The 13,732-nt window shown below is 37.4% G+C and overlaps 1 pseudogene; it reads left to right on the top strand.

Annotated features, from left to right (window-relative positions):
• Window positions 1-2,786: 2,786 nt before the first annotated feature.
• On the top strand, window positions 2,787-2,883 carry LOC130033864 (uncharacterized; annotated as a pseudogene).
• Window positions 2,884-13,732: the final 10,849 nt, after the last annotated feature.

Here is a 13,732-nt window from a genome sequence, read left to right as displayed (position 1 = left end):
GGGTGGTTTGTTAACATGGCTCCCACATATCTTTCGGGAGTTTAATTTCTCGGGAAACGTAGTCCTGAGTTGTTGGGAGCCAGCCAGAGGCACAGTGGCCATTTGAGGTTATCGGGAAGCATGAAGACACAATCAGACTGTTGATGCACTCACCTGAGTGTACAGGTTGAATTCCTGCAGGCATTGCACAACCAGACTACTAACATACATTGATTGAATTAACGAATAATCAACATTTTCAAAATGTGTCTCTTTATTGCATTTTAGAAGGGTAACTTCTAACAGGAAAATAATATTCATGGTATAATCAAGACCTACGATTTATTCTTAATATATTTAATAAAAGCTACACATTTTGAAATTTATACAACGAAATTCTTTTAAGTTATCTGTCTTCATAATTTACTTGTAAATTACTAAGATATCACTGTTTCTTCCACCGTTCTTAGCATAGAAATTTACAGACAGAATGTGCTAAGTAAAAATTCATTTTGGCACTTCTCTTCAATGTAGTACTGGAAGTACTTGGAAGAGAAAAGAGATAAGAAAAAGATATTAAGGGTTTTTCATGTATGAAAGTTAGAAATAATCTCTCACTATTCACAGAAGATATCATACTATATTCAGAGAATACTAAAATCTCTACGAAAAACTCCCAGAGACAATAGACATTTATAGTAAAATTGCAGGCTATAAACTCAATACCCAAAAGTCTATGGCTTTTCTATATGGAAGTAATGAGAGAGAAGAAAGTGACATGAAAAAGCAATCCCATTCACAATCGTGCCACAGAAAATCAAGAACCTTGGAATCAGCTTAACTAAAGAGGTAAAGGACCTATATATCAGGAAATTAAAAAAGACACGAGGAAATGGAAACATATATACTGCATATGGAATGGGAGATTTAACATTGTCAAAATGGCAATTCTCCACGAAGCATTGTAAAAATTCAACTTGATCCCTATAAAGATACCCATGACATTCTTCAAAGAAATTGATCAAGCACTCCTGAAATTCACTTGGAAAAACAAACGCACACGAATAGCTAAAGCAATTCTTGGGGAAAAGACAATGGAGGCATCACGTTCCCCAACCTCAAACTCTACTACAAACGATAATAATGAGAACAGCATGGTACTGGAACAAAGGCAGAGCTGCAGACCAATGGAAAAGGATTGAATATACTGACACACACCCTCAAATATATAATCATCTAATCTTTGATAAGGGAGCAAGAAATGTGAAGTGGATCAAGAGAGTCCTTCTGAACAAACGGTTCAGAAAAAAACTGGACAGCTACATGCAAAAAAAAAAATGGCTCAGACCTCTACCTAACACCATGCACAAAAGTCAGATAAAAATGGGTCAAAGGACTCAACATCAGACCAGAATCCCTCAGGCTCATTGATGACAAGGTCGGCAAATCCCTCCACAACATTGAAGCTAAAGGTATCTTCAAATATAACACGCCACTTGACAAGCAACTGGAAACAGAGATAAACAAAGGGAACTATCTTAAATTAAGCAGCTTCTGTACCTCAAAAGAAACAGTGACCAGAAACAAAGACTCCGCCATGCGGGCAAAATACTCACAGAAGCCTACCAGGTCCTCTGAGAGTGAGAACTGGACTATCAGAGTTGCTGTCTTCTAAATAAGATCCAGTCTCTGGATGTTGGCCATTGATGGCATTACATGGATCCAGGAGCAGTTCGTGGTTGTAGCACTTAATTATTAGAAGATGGGGGATTTGGAAGGAGGGGGCACAGTCTTGATCTGAGCAGTCATGGAGATCTCATCCCCCGGTCCCGCACATCTGGGTTCCTCTTCCAGTTCCTTCATGCAAGAGGCTCCTTCAAGCTTGGGAAGGGTGGTCTTAAGCGTACCTATGGCTGGTTGCAGAGGTCTTCAGCTGCCGGGGCTCTAATCAGGGCGGTGAGGGAAACTCACTCCGGCAACTCCAAGTGGCCTCGGTGAGAAAAGCCAGGTGTGAGGTCAGGGCACTGTCATTTTAGACATATTTGGAATTAATTTTAGATCGAAAAGTACACATCATTCAAAATACTTATGTGCTTAGTAATAAATTACTACACACTTGTTCAATCACCTCAGAGACCCCACTCTGCTCAGAGAACTAGATTTTTAATTACAGGTCTGTTTTGCCCATGTGTCATGACTGACAATCACTATCAGTAGATATGAAACTCACTACACACAAAGATGCACACAGGTCACTTTGAGTCATCTATGTTGTTAATATGAGTTGGCCATTAAACTTCACTGAGACCCTTTGTTCTGTCCTTTATAGGAGCCTCATGAGTCTCACCTTCCGTTCAAGTTGAACTTGTAATAAGGTGGAAGGAAATCATCAATATGATCCTAACCTCATCCTTCAGGAGAAAAATCCTACATACATTCAAGGTGGTCAAAGTGCAGACAACACCATTCACCTTTTCCTGGAGATGTACACAGGACTGAGGTGAGAACAGCAAAAGGCTCTATTTTAATGTTCTTAATGAAGGATTCAGGGAACAACATTAAACAAACTCATATACCATCTTCCAAAAGAATTATTTTGTAAAACTGATGCCTAGAGTATGGTAAACGATAATATAGTAAAAACCACATTTTTATTTCTGGGACATTAAAGTTCTAAATCTATTTATTATTCATGCTGCTATGAAATAGATTCCTTGATTAGGAATCATTGTCTGCCATAGGACTGAGGAAGGACAACACTCAAAGTAATAAGAAGCGAAAAATATGGAAAAATTTACTCCTACTAGGTTTGATAACACATATACTAAAATGGAAATGATACAATGATGAGCATGGTCCTTGCACAGAGATAACATGCAAACTTGTAAAGCATTCCATATTTTTGTTGCAAGAAGAATTAACAGGTATACTTTAAGCTAAGACAATCCACACAAGTACAAAAATTATACATAAAGAGAGCACAAATCCCCAAAACAACAATCTCTCTCAATGTCAATGGACTAAATGTGCCAATTCAGAGGGCACAGAATAGGAAGATGAATTAGAAAATTGAACCCAACATTCTGCTGCCCGCAAGAAACATGTCTGAACAATCAAAGCATCCATGGGCTAAAAGTAAAAGGCTGGGAAACAAGTTTTCAAGAAAATATCACCTCAACAAAGCTGGAGTGGCCATACTAGTATCAGACCACATGGACTTCAAGCTAAAGATTATCAGATACAGTGAAGGTCATTTCTTAATGATCATGGGATATGTACATCAGAAAGAACTCACCCTCCTCAATGTATATGATCCTAATGACAGACCAGCAAAATACTTTAAAACAACTTCTAATAGACTTATAGAAAAACATTGATAGTAACACAATACTAGTGGGAGATTTCAACACTTCTTTGTCACTTCTCGATAGATCAAACAGACTGAAGCTCAGCAAGGAAATATTTTCTTTAAGGGAAGTAATGAACAATCGTTGGCTTAGGGAAGAAATCAAAGAGGAAATAAAAAGTTTCCATAAACAAATGAGAATGAGGGGACACGAGCTACCAGAACTGGTGGGACACAGAAAAAGCAGTGTTAACAGGAAAGATTATAGCTCTGCCAGAATTCATCAGGAAGAAAGAAAGGGCTTACATGAATAAATTAGAGCTCAAGATTTTGGAAAATAACCAACAAAAGTAGTCCAAACTAGGCTGGAGGAAGGAAATAATAAAACTTGTACCAGACATCAATGAGCTAGAATCCCAAAATACAATCCAGAAGACCAATAAGAACAAAAACTGGTTCTTTGAGAAAATAAATAAGATCATTAAACCATGAGAAGCCTCTCAAAGAAACAAAGAGAAAGAATTCTAATAAATCGAATCAGAAATGCAAAGAGGGGTATCCTAATAGAAAGTACAGAAATCCATAGGATCATCAGAGATTATTTTGAGAATCTTTGCAGCAGGAAATGAGAGAATCTTGAATAAATTGATAAATTATTGGATTCCAATTACCTCCCAAGGCTGAACTAAGAAGATTTGGAATAATTGAACCTATCACTAACAAGGAAATTGAAATGATCGTCAAAATTATACCCCCAAACAGAATCCAGGGCCCAGATGGATTCAATAGTAAACTATTTCAAACCTTTCAAGAGGAACTGCTTCCAACATTTTTAAGATTTTCCAGGAAATTGAAGAAACAGAAATACTCCCAAATAGTTTCTATGAGGCAAAGATCACCCTAATACTCAAATCGACAGAGACACCACAAAAAAAGAAAATTACAGACCTATTTCCTTTGTGAATACAGATACAAAAATTTTCAAGAAAATACCAGCAAAGAGAATCTAGAAACTCAACAAAAGATCACACACTATGACCAAGTAGGTTTAGCTTGGGGATGCAAGGATGGCTTAACATTCTCTAGTCAATCAACAGAATACACCATCTCAATAAAATAAAGATAAAAGTCATATGATCATATCAATAGATGTAGATAAAGCATTTGATGAGATCCAGCACCCATTCATGATGAAAAACTCTCAACAAAATGGGAGTTGAAAGTACTTTCCTCAATATAGTCAAAGCAAACTACCACAAACCCACAGCAAGCATTATTCTCAACGGGGAGAAAACTAAAGGCTTGGAGCAGAAATCAATGAAATAGAATTCCAGAATACAATCAGGCACAAACCAAGTTACCCACTCTCACCACTCCTATACAGCATAGTACTTGAAGTACTTGCCATATGATTTCGTTAAAAAAAAAGATATCAAGGGCATCCATATAAAAAAGGAAGAACTCAAGCTTTTACTATTTGGAGATAACATGATACTATACTTAGAAATTCCCAAAGAATCTCCAAAAAAGCTCCTGGGAACAATAGATTTGTTTAGTAAAGTAGCATATTACAAAATCAATATCTGGTACTACATGGCTTTCCCATATATTAATAATGAAAGAGAAAAAAAGAGATAGAGAAAAACAATCCCATTCAAAATAATACCTCAGAAAATCGAGTATATTGGAATCCACTAAAAATGTTAAGGAACTGTACCAAAAAAAAACCCTACAAAACACTACTTCACGAAATAAGAGAGTATATGAGGAAATGGAATCACATCCCATGCTCATGGATTGAGAGGTTTAACACTGTCAAAATGGTAATACACCCCAAAGCTATATAAAGATTTAATGCACTTTCTAAAAGGATACCCATAACATTTTTCAAATAAATAGATTAAACACTCTTGAAACTCATACATAACCATAAACTCCCATGAAGAGCTAAAGCAATCTTTGGTAAAAAGAAGAAGGAAACACCTTCCCCAACTTCAATCCCTACTACAAAGTTGTAGTCATCCAAATACCATGATATTCAGATAAAGACAGGCCTCAGATCAATGGAATATAGTCAAATGTCTTGACGCTGGCCCTCAGATTATTATTACCTAATCTTTCATAAATGCTCAAGAAATATGAAGTTGAGCTAGGAAGTCTCTTCAGCAACTGGTGCTGGGAAAACTGGACAGCAACATGCAAAAAAAATGAACTCAGACCTCTTTATAGTCCCAGGCACAAAGTCAGATCAAATGTCTTAAAGACCTCACTATCATACCGGAATTCTTAAGATATATGGAGAAAAATGTGGGAAGATCCCTTCATGACATTAAAGCTAAGGGAAACAAAAAAGCAAGCAAGCAAGAAAGAAAGAAAGAAAAAAATTAAAAATTAGAAAATAATGCTGTTTGCAATGCTAAGGATCAATCCCAGATCATCATTTTCTTGCGTTTTTGGGTCACACGTGGCGATGCACAGTGGTTACTCCTGGCTGTGCACTCAGGAATTACTCCTCATGGTTCTTGGGGGGACCATACAGGATGCTGGGAATGTAACCTGGGTATGCCGTGTGCAAGGCAAATGCCCTAGCTGCTGAACTATCGCTCCAGCTCCCCCCCTCTCCATAATTCATCATCTTGAGGGCCTCAGATTTTTACCTTCGATTTAGAAACTTCATGTTTACATTGACACAGTAAATCGAAACCACAGAACCATTGAATGGCATGTTATAATGGTAGCAGCCATGAGCAAACTTTGATAACCCATAAGTTGTCATGAATGAATTCTGTCTCAGAGGCTTCACTTCTGAGGATACCTGTCACTACCTCCTTTCTGTTACATGTCCGAGGATCAGAATCTACATCAGGCCATCAGTAGAAATTGTCCACCCGAAAGCTAGCCTTCCACTGAGATCAGAATCATTGATCCATGTAACTTGTAATTTTTCATTCATGATTTGTTGACCTTGTTTCAGGTGGAGGCATCCAGAGCATAAACTCAGCTTTCCCGTTGTTTCCACAGGAAATCCAAATACCTAAGAATGTTATCATTTCTGACGCCACTGTTACAGATTTTTTGGAATCCCACGGTAAGATACTATCATTAATGTTATAATATTACTGTTCTCCATAGTTCAGATCTCCCCAAAGAACTCTCTACCCACCTCATTCCAACTGCAGACTCCAGTTTATCATGCTCCTGAAAGTACTTCTAATACTTTCACTCAGGTTCTCCCCTAAAGTGCAAAGGTAAAGTTCATACCACTCCAAGTACTTATTCCTAAACTACCAGAGTGGGCTTGTTCCTCAAGCTTTTGTTCTCATAAGAAGAAATACCGTGCTTCCTTTCTCTATGTCTCTCTTTGCTTGCTTTGTTAAATGACTGTTCTCGCTTGAACAAATATTCCATTCCACCCTACACCTGTTTCACAAGTTTCTGAGTGTTTTTCAGTAAAATCTATTTAGCTTCACTAAACTAAAAATTTTAAAACACCAGAGCATTGTTAAAACAAATATTTGTATCTTTTAAACCACAAATTTTGAAAATGAAAGGTGGTAAAGCAATGGAATACTATTCAGTTGTATGAAGTGAAATCTTCTTATTATTTGTATATAAAATGGATTACATGAGGAAATTATGTTTAGTGACATAAACCAGGCAGAGAAAGATAGGCATCCTACAAGTTCATGCATATGTGGCATATGGAGAAAACAAATTAAAAGAATAAAATGAGACAGACAAACGTCTAAAACATTATTTATATTCTATGATTTATAATTCAATTAAGAATGGTTTCTCATACACATAATTCCAACATGACACTCACTCCTCATTCTCTCAAAGAATAAACCCTCCCTCTCCCCCAATCCCCCAGAATCCCTCACTCTCAATCCCCTGACTCAATTGTGTGGATCAGTTCTCCCCTTACATTGCTCTTGAACCTTTGTTTCTACCTTGCTGTGTGTCTTTACATCCCACGTATGAGAAAAATCTCTCTGTATCTGTTCATTTCCTTAAGGCTAACTTTACATGCATGATATCCTCTAGTTTCATCCAGTGTTGAAAATTGCATAATTTTGATCTTTTCAAAGCAATAAAAACAAATTTTAGAACTATGAGACTATTTAGTTACCAGATCGAGAAGTATAATCAAAGTGGAAAAACTGAACTATGGTGAATGACAGAGTAGGCCTTTCAGTAGTGAGTGTAATATGATACATGCACGTTGATTCTGCATAATCCTAAAATTTATGAAATTCTATAATGTAATTCTATAAGGTAATTTTACATAATCAAAAAAGTATTTAAATAATTTACATTTATCTATGATTTTGACGTATCTTTTGTGTCGAACTATCAGAAATAAAAATAATGTGAGATAGAGATATGGTCTATCACTATACTTTTAAACAAGAGAAGCGCTAAAAATTTCTGTGTCTTGATGAACTCTCATATAAATTGACTCCAAAATCAAATTAATATACTCAAGGAAAAATAAAAGTCAACCAATTTAATCTTTTGCCTTCACTCAGGTTCCCATCTGCTGATCTCTCGCAGACAAAAAAAATATTTACTTTATTTTTTTTTTAATTTTTATTAGTGAAACACCATGATGTACATTTGCACATTTACAAATTTTTGTGCTTGGGTTTCGATTATACAATGATCAAATGCCCATTCCTCCGCCAGTGCCCATTTTTCACCACCATGGATTTCAGTATCCCTCCCACACCAATACCCCCCATGCCACCCTGCCTCTGTGGCAAGGCATTCCCTTTTGTTCTCTCTCTCCTTTCGGGTGTTGTGGTCTGCAAAAGAGGCATTGAGTGTCATTCATGTTCAGTACATAGTCAGAATTTTTATTTTCAAAGGACTTCTTGGCGGAGGTTTGGCATTCTTTGCTAGAAACCAACTTCTTTTCTTCTGCTTTTTTTTCTAGAAATATATATTTATACTAAGACTGATTAGTCATGGCACCAAATTGATAAATGTCCCTGTTTTTACTTCAGTTCTGTTTCCTAATTATCACAAATTATTAGCAGTGGATAGAAAAAATTAGCCCAAAATTCGTGGGGGAAAGGGAAATGTTTATGCTTTTCTTAGTTTGGAAAATCCCTGTCACTAGTATAGTGACATTCATCTAAATTTGTAAACACAATGATTAAGAAGAGGTAAACCATGACTGCCACTTCAAGGAATAACGGGTTTTCAGCAAATATCCATGGTTTCAGAAGGATGGCTCTGGCTTGGATGGGGGGGCAAACATGAGAGCTGTGAGCTACCTGCAGTTAACACATGCTCTTAGGCTATGTGGTGATACTGCTGAGAAATGTGGCGAGCCCGGATTAGGTAGGGTCATGGTGGAGAATGGAATGATGACAAGAAAAGAGAGCAACAGGACAAGATGATAGATTCCTTTGTATAAAAGTTTTCATCTCTAATGTATTAATCTGTGAATAAGAGAACCAACTTTTTATCATTTTCCTGGCAATATATTATCCTTACATAGTGCTTCAGGAAAAAAACGCTTCCCTTTTTAGTTATTATAGCCTGAATATCTGTGAGGTCTTTGAACTCTTTCTATATATACAGTGCTGATGACTGAAACCAATCTCACTATTTAAGTATCTAAACTGCAATGTTCTCACCATTTAACTAACTAAACTCTGATGGCTCCAAATCTTCTTAGATCAGCTTTCATCTCTTCCATGATATCCAGGCTTCTCTTCCCAACTGTCAACTCTCCCTTTCTTTCTCCCTCTCTCTACCAACTATGGTCTCCCTGCCAAAATTTGCTAAGACAAGCTTTCTTGAAATATAGACGTAAGTTGACTTCTCTTTTTTTTAAAATTTAGGCAATTTTGATTTCAAAGTCATTTATAATGGAGATTTGTCATACAATATTTCAATTCTAATCACACCACCAGTGTCTGCATCCTTCCACCAACAGATTACCCATTTCTCCCTGCATTCCCACCGATTTCATTGACAAACACATTTTGAAGTTTTACTATTGTACTTTGGGTTCCATACTTACAGTAGTGTTGGCATTGGTGGTTAAGACATACACCTCAACTTTTTCATGCTGGCCTTCCTTGATCAATGCCCACTGACACAATTTAGGGGAAATATATGAGAAAAAATCATTAAGCTCCAAATTTTTCAAATAATCTTTAAACAATTCTAATCGAAAAGAAAATAGTGGGAACTGGAGGAGACAACCTCTTGTCAGCCTGCAAAGTCTTTTCATTTTTCCACATTACAACAGAAGTAATCAGTGAAGGAGGTCTGTCATCACGCAAGTTAGGTGACCCTGCTGAGGTGTGGTCAACAGGGTGTTTTGTGCTCTTCTCTCCTTCCACCAGAAGTCCCAACCCTATGATTTTTGTCTCTTCAGTCCGCATAAAATGGAAAAAGCTTTACCACACAGACATCCATGTAATGAGCCCAGCCAAGGTGATAAAAATAAATTTCAGCAAATTCATAGGTTCGTCATGGTGGTAGAAACTAAATATCATATTTTTGTATTGAATCTGCAGGAGACACATATTACAAACCTTTTTATGATTCAGTTTCAATCATAGGATATTTTAACACCCAACCTCCACTAGTATACAGTTCCATTGCTAATGTCCCCAGTTTCTCTCCCACCACTCCCTCTCCCAACCCCAAACCCCACCTGACAGCCTGCTGTCTCTACACTATGGCAGGCACCTCTCTCTCTCTCTCTCTCACTCTCTCTCTCATCCTTTGGGCATTATGGATTGTAATACAGAGAGTGAGAGGTTCTCACGTTTATTCCTTTACCTACTTTCAGGACTCAGTTCTCACCCAGAGTAATCACTTCCAACTATCATTGTCAGAGCGGTCCCGTCTTTATTCCAAATTCTCGCCTTCAGCACTTGTGGCAAGCGTCCAACCATTGACCAATTCTCCTGGCCTGTGTTTCTGCTATCCTTGGCTATTAGTCTCATATTCTGGTTTTTTATATCCAAAAAATGGGGTAGTCCAATCAGTATACCCCTTTCCTTCAGACTGATTTCATTGAGCATAATATTCTTCCCTGCACATCCATTTATAAGCAAATTTCATGATTTCAGTTTCCTGCCAACTGCGTCGTATTCAATTGTGTAGGTATACCATAGTTTCTTCTGGCTATTGTTAATAGTACTGCAGATGGTATTTCTGTTATAAATATCATGTTTAATGTAACTTACATAGGAAAATACTTCCCAGGTTCCAAACATACATAATCCACTCACAAACACAAATTTATTTACTTTTTTTAAAAAATATAATTTATTATGATGCTTTCTAAAAAACGGAAGCGATTAACAAAAACTCAGGGAAAACATATTCTATAAAAGCCAAAAAAAATAACCTTAAGAAAGGACAACAGGTACGTGTTCTGGCGCCTCAAAAATCCGTTGTGTTTCTTGATATATTGTCAATATCTTTCTATAGCCTTCAAATTCTTCAACTTCATTTCTAAACACTATTTAAAGTTATATTAATTTAATAGGTATAATCAGCTTTATAGAATATTTATTTGATTCTTTCATATTTTGCATAAACAACGTTTGAATTAACCATAGCACTGTAGCACTGTCCTCTCATTGTTCACTGATTTGCTCGAGCGGGCACCAGAAAAGTCCCTATGGTAAGACTTGTTGTTACTGTTCGTGGCATGTTGAATACACCACAGGTACCTTGCCAGGCTTTGCCATGAGGAAGGGTTACTCTCAGTAGCTTTCCGGGCTCTCTGAGAGGAGGAGAGCAATCGAACCCAGGTTGGTCGCGTGCAAGGCAAACGTCTTACCCACTGTGCTATGGCTCCAGCCCATATATATATTTATACATATATATGTGCATTTACACACACATACATATCTATATATTCCTGTTACACGGCTCTTAAGCTCCAAATCATATTTCTTCCTCCTCCAATTCTTTACTACTTCTCTCCCCATACTTGGGGCTCAACTAATTTTCCGAGTGCCCTCAGATGCATTTCTGAGGCCATGATAAAGGAATGCATAACACATACATGCAAGGAAGGCACAAAGCATATGTATATAAATTTCATATGGACATATAATTGTGATGACTAGTTTACAAACTGTATTCGCTTCAAGTACAGAGTTCCTCATCTCTGGATCTGTGTATTCATACTCCATGCACTGTCAAATATCCAGCTACTGTCCACAACTAACTAACAACACTCCCCTACGCATTTCAGTCATTTACTTCCCCTCCTATTAGGACGATTTTGATGTCAGAGTGTAAAGGTTTGATTTTGCTTTTGTTTTATTAGTCCATTTAATTTTTTTCTTTATATTCCCGAAACAAATCAAATATTTTTTTTAAAAAATAAAGGACAGGAGGTGATATCAGGCAACAAATGAAATAATTGATGTGGCTGAGAATCAGCAAGAGTCTTCCAGGTCAGTGTGAGGAAAGGAACATCCAGTTGTCCTTCCCAGCATATTTCCAAAGGGCTGGCTTGGAGGAGGGTACATTCTGGAAAGAACCGCAGGACAGTAGTAGTGTCTTGAACATATAGGGGACTATGTTCTTCTTTGAAAATGTAATGGTATTGACCTCCATTGTAAACCACAACACCCTAAAACAAAGAAAAAGCAAAAGGGAATGCCCTGAGTTGGGGCAAAGTCGGGGAGATGGGGGGTGGGAGGGTCATTGGGTTCCTTGATGTTGGAGAATGTTCACTGGTGGAGAGATGGATACTTGATTCTTGTATAACTGAAAACCAAGTACAAAGGTATGTAAGTCTACAACTGCACCTCATGGTGTTTCATTAATAAAAATAAATAAATAAAAACTAAAAAGTTAAAAGTGCTATCACCTGGTATAAGAAAAAAATGTAGTGGTGTTGACTAGATTACATCAAGATCATTTTTATCTATAGGATGCTATGATTCATCTTTGATTCACTGATTGATACTTTGAAATGTCCCAGTTCATCCTCATTCAGAGAAGTCATTTATTTCTTCGAGTATTGATTTGTACAGGGAATTCCTCACAAAATTCTTTATATAATGTCTATTGAGGGACTCAAGGATAATGTTCTTATTACCATTTTCAAAGAAAACAAAAATACTCTTTTAATAAGATTTTCTTGGTTCCCTATCTAAAAGCTAAATGACAACAATAAAGTTTAACTCAATATTTTCTAAAGCGCATTACATTAGTACTTGAAAAGAAATTTTAAAAGACTCTGGGAGAGGGGAAGAGGAAAAGTCATGGATCTATAAGGATTAGTACAAGTCTTTGGGTGTGTGGGGCATGGGAGTGTGTAGAAAAGATGAGATCACACTCAGCTATGTGATCTAATTTCAATATATATATTCTCTAGATACCAGCGATATATTAGCACAGGTGTATTCATATGACTATCATGTACACTAACCCTGTACCATGTACATTCACCTAATCCTGAAGGCTTCACCGACATGGCAGCACTGAGAAGGATGAGAAAGGAGAGGCCGACAAAATCTCAAGGCCGACCTAGGCTGTCACAATGAAGGAAGACAAAAATGATCGTCTGTACTTTCAATGCATGTACGCTAGCATCAGTTGCATCCATCGAGGACCTGATGGTACAAGTGCGAATGATCAAGTACGACATCATTGGTCTGACTGAGACAAGAAGGCAAGAATCTCACTATGCCGTTTTTGACACTGGAGAAGAATTGTTCCTGGGAACTTGCGATAAAAGAGGTGTTGGAGGCGTCAGTGTCCTTGTGAACACAAACTTGACCAAGAGCATTGATTCATTCAAATGAATAACAACCCGAATCAGAAGTTTACATTTGAATAGATGTGGCTCACTGCCTGCAGTTTCTATCTTCGTTGTCTACGCACCAACATCTCATTATGATGAAAGAAAAATCGAGAAGTTCTACATGGAGCTAGAGAAGTTCTATAAAGAAGACCACACCTTCTATAAGATCATTGTGGGTGATTTTAATGCCAAGATAGGACCGAGAAGATCAGCTGAAGAACTTCACATTGGGACCCATGGCCTAGAATGGAATGAACAGGGTGAGAGACTATCTGAGTTCATCATGTCGACCAAAACCATTCATGGTAACACAGTTCCAGAAGGCATAATCTAAACGATGGACATGGGAGTCTCCTGGTGGAAGATTCCACAGCGAAATAGACCACATCATATTCAATCAACGGTTTTGCCTGACAGATGTCACTGTTGTCCCAATATTTCGAACGGTATCGGACCACCGTCTCCTTCATGCAAAATTCTACTTCACAGAGCGGGGAGAAAGGGTTGAAAAGTTCAAAAAGAGAACTGCCAGTATGACCACAAACTGGGAACTCTTTGGTACAATTGCGGCAACATGGGAAGATGCCATTGTTGACAACATTGAC

This window comes from Sorex fumeus, unplaced genomic scaffold (assembly GCF_029834395.1).
Source record: "Sorex fumeus unplaced genomic scaffold, SorFum_2.1 ptg000054l, whole genome shotgun sequence".
NCBI classification, from domain to species: domain Eukaryota; kingdom Metazoa; phylum Chordata; class Mammalia; order Eulipotyphla; family Soricidae; genus Sorex; species Sorex fumeus.
This window is presented reverse-complemented; position numbering and strand designations above follow the sequence as displayed.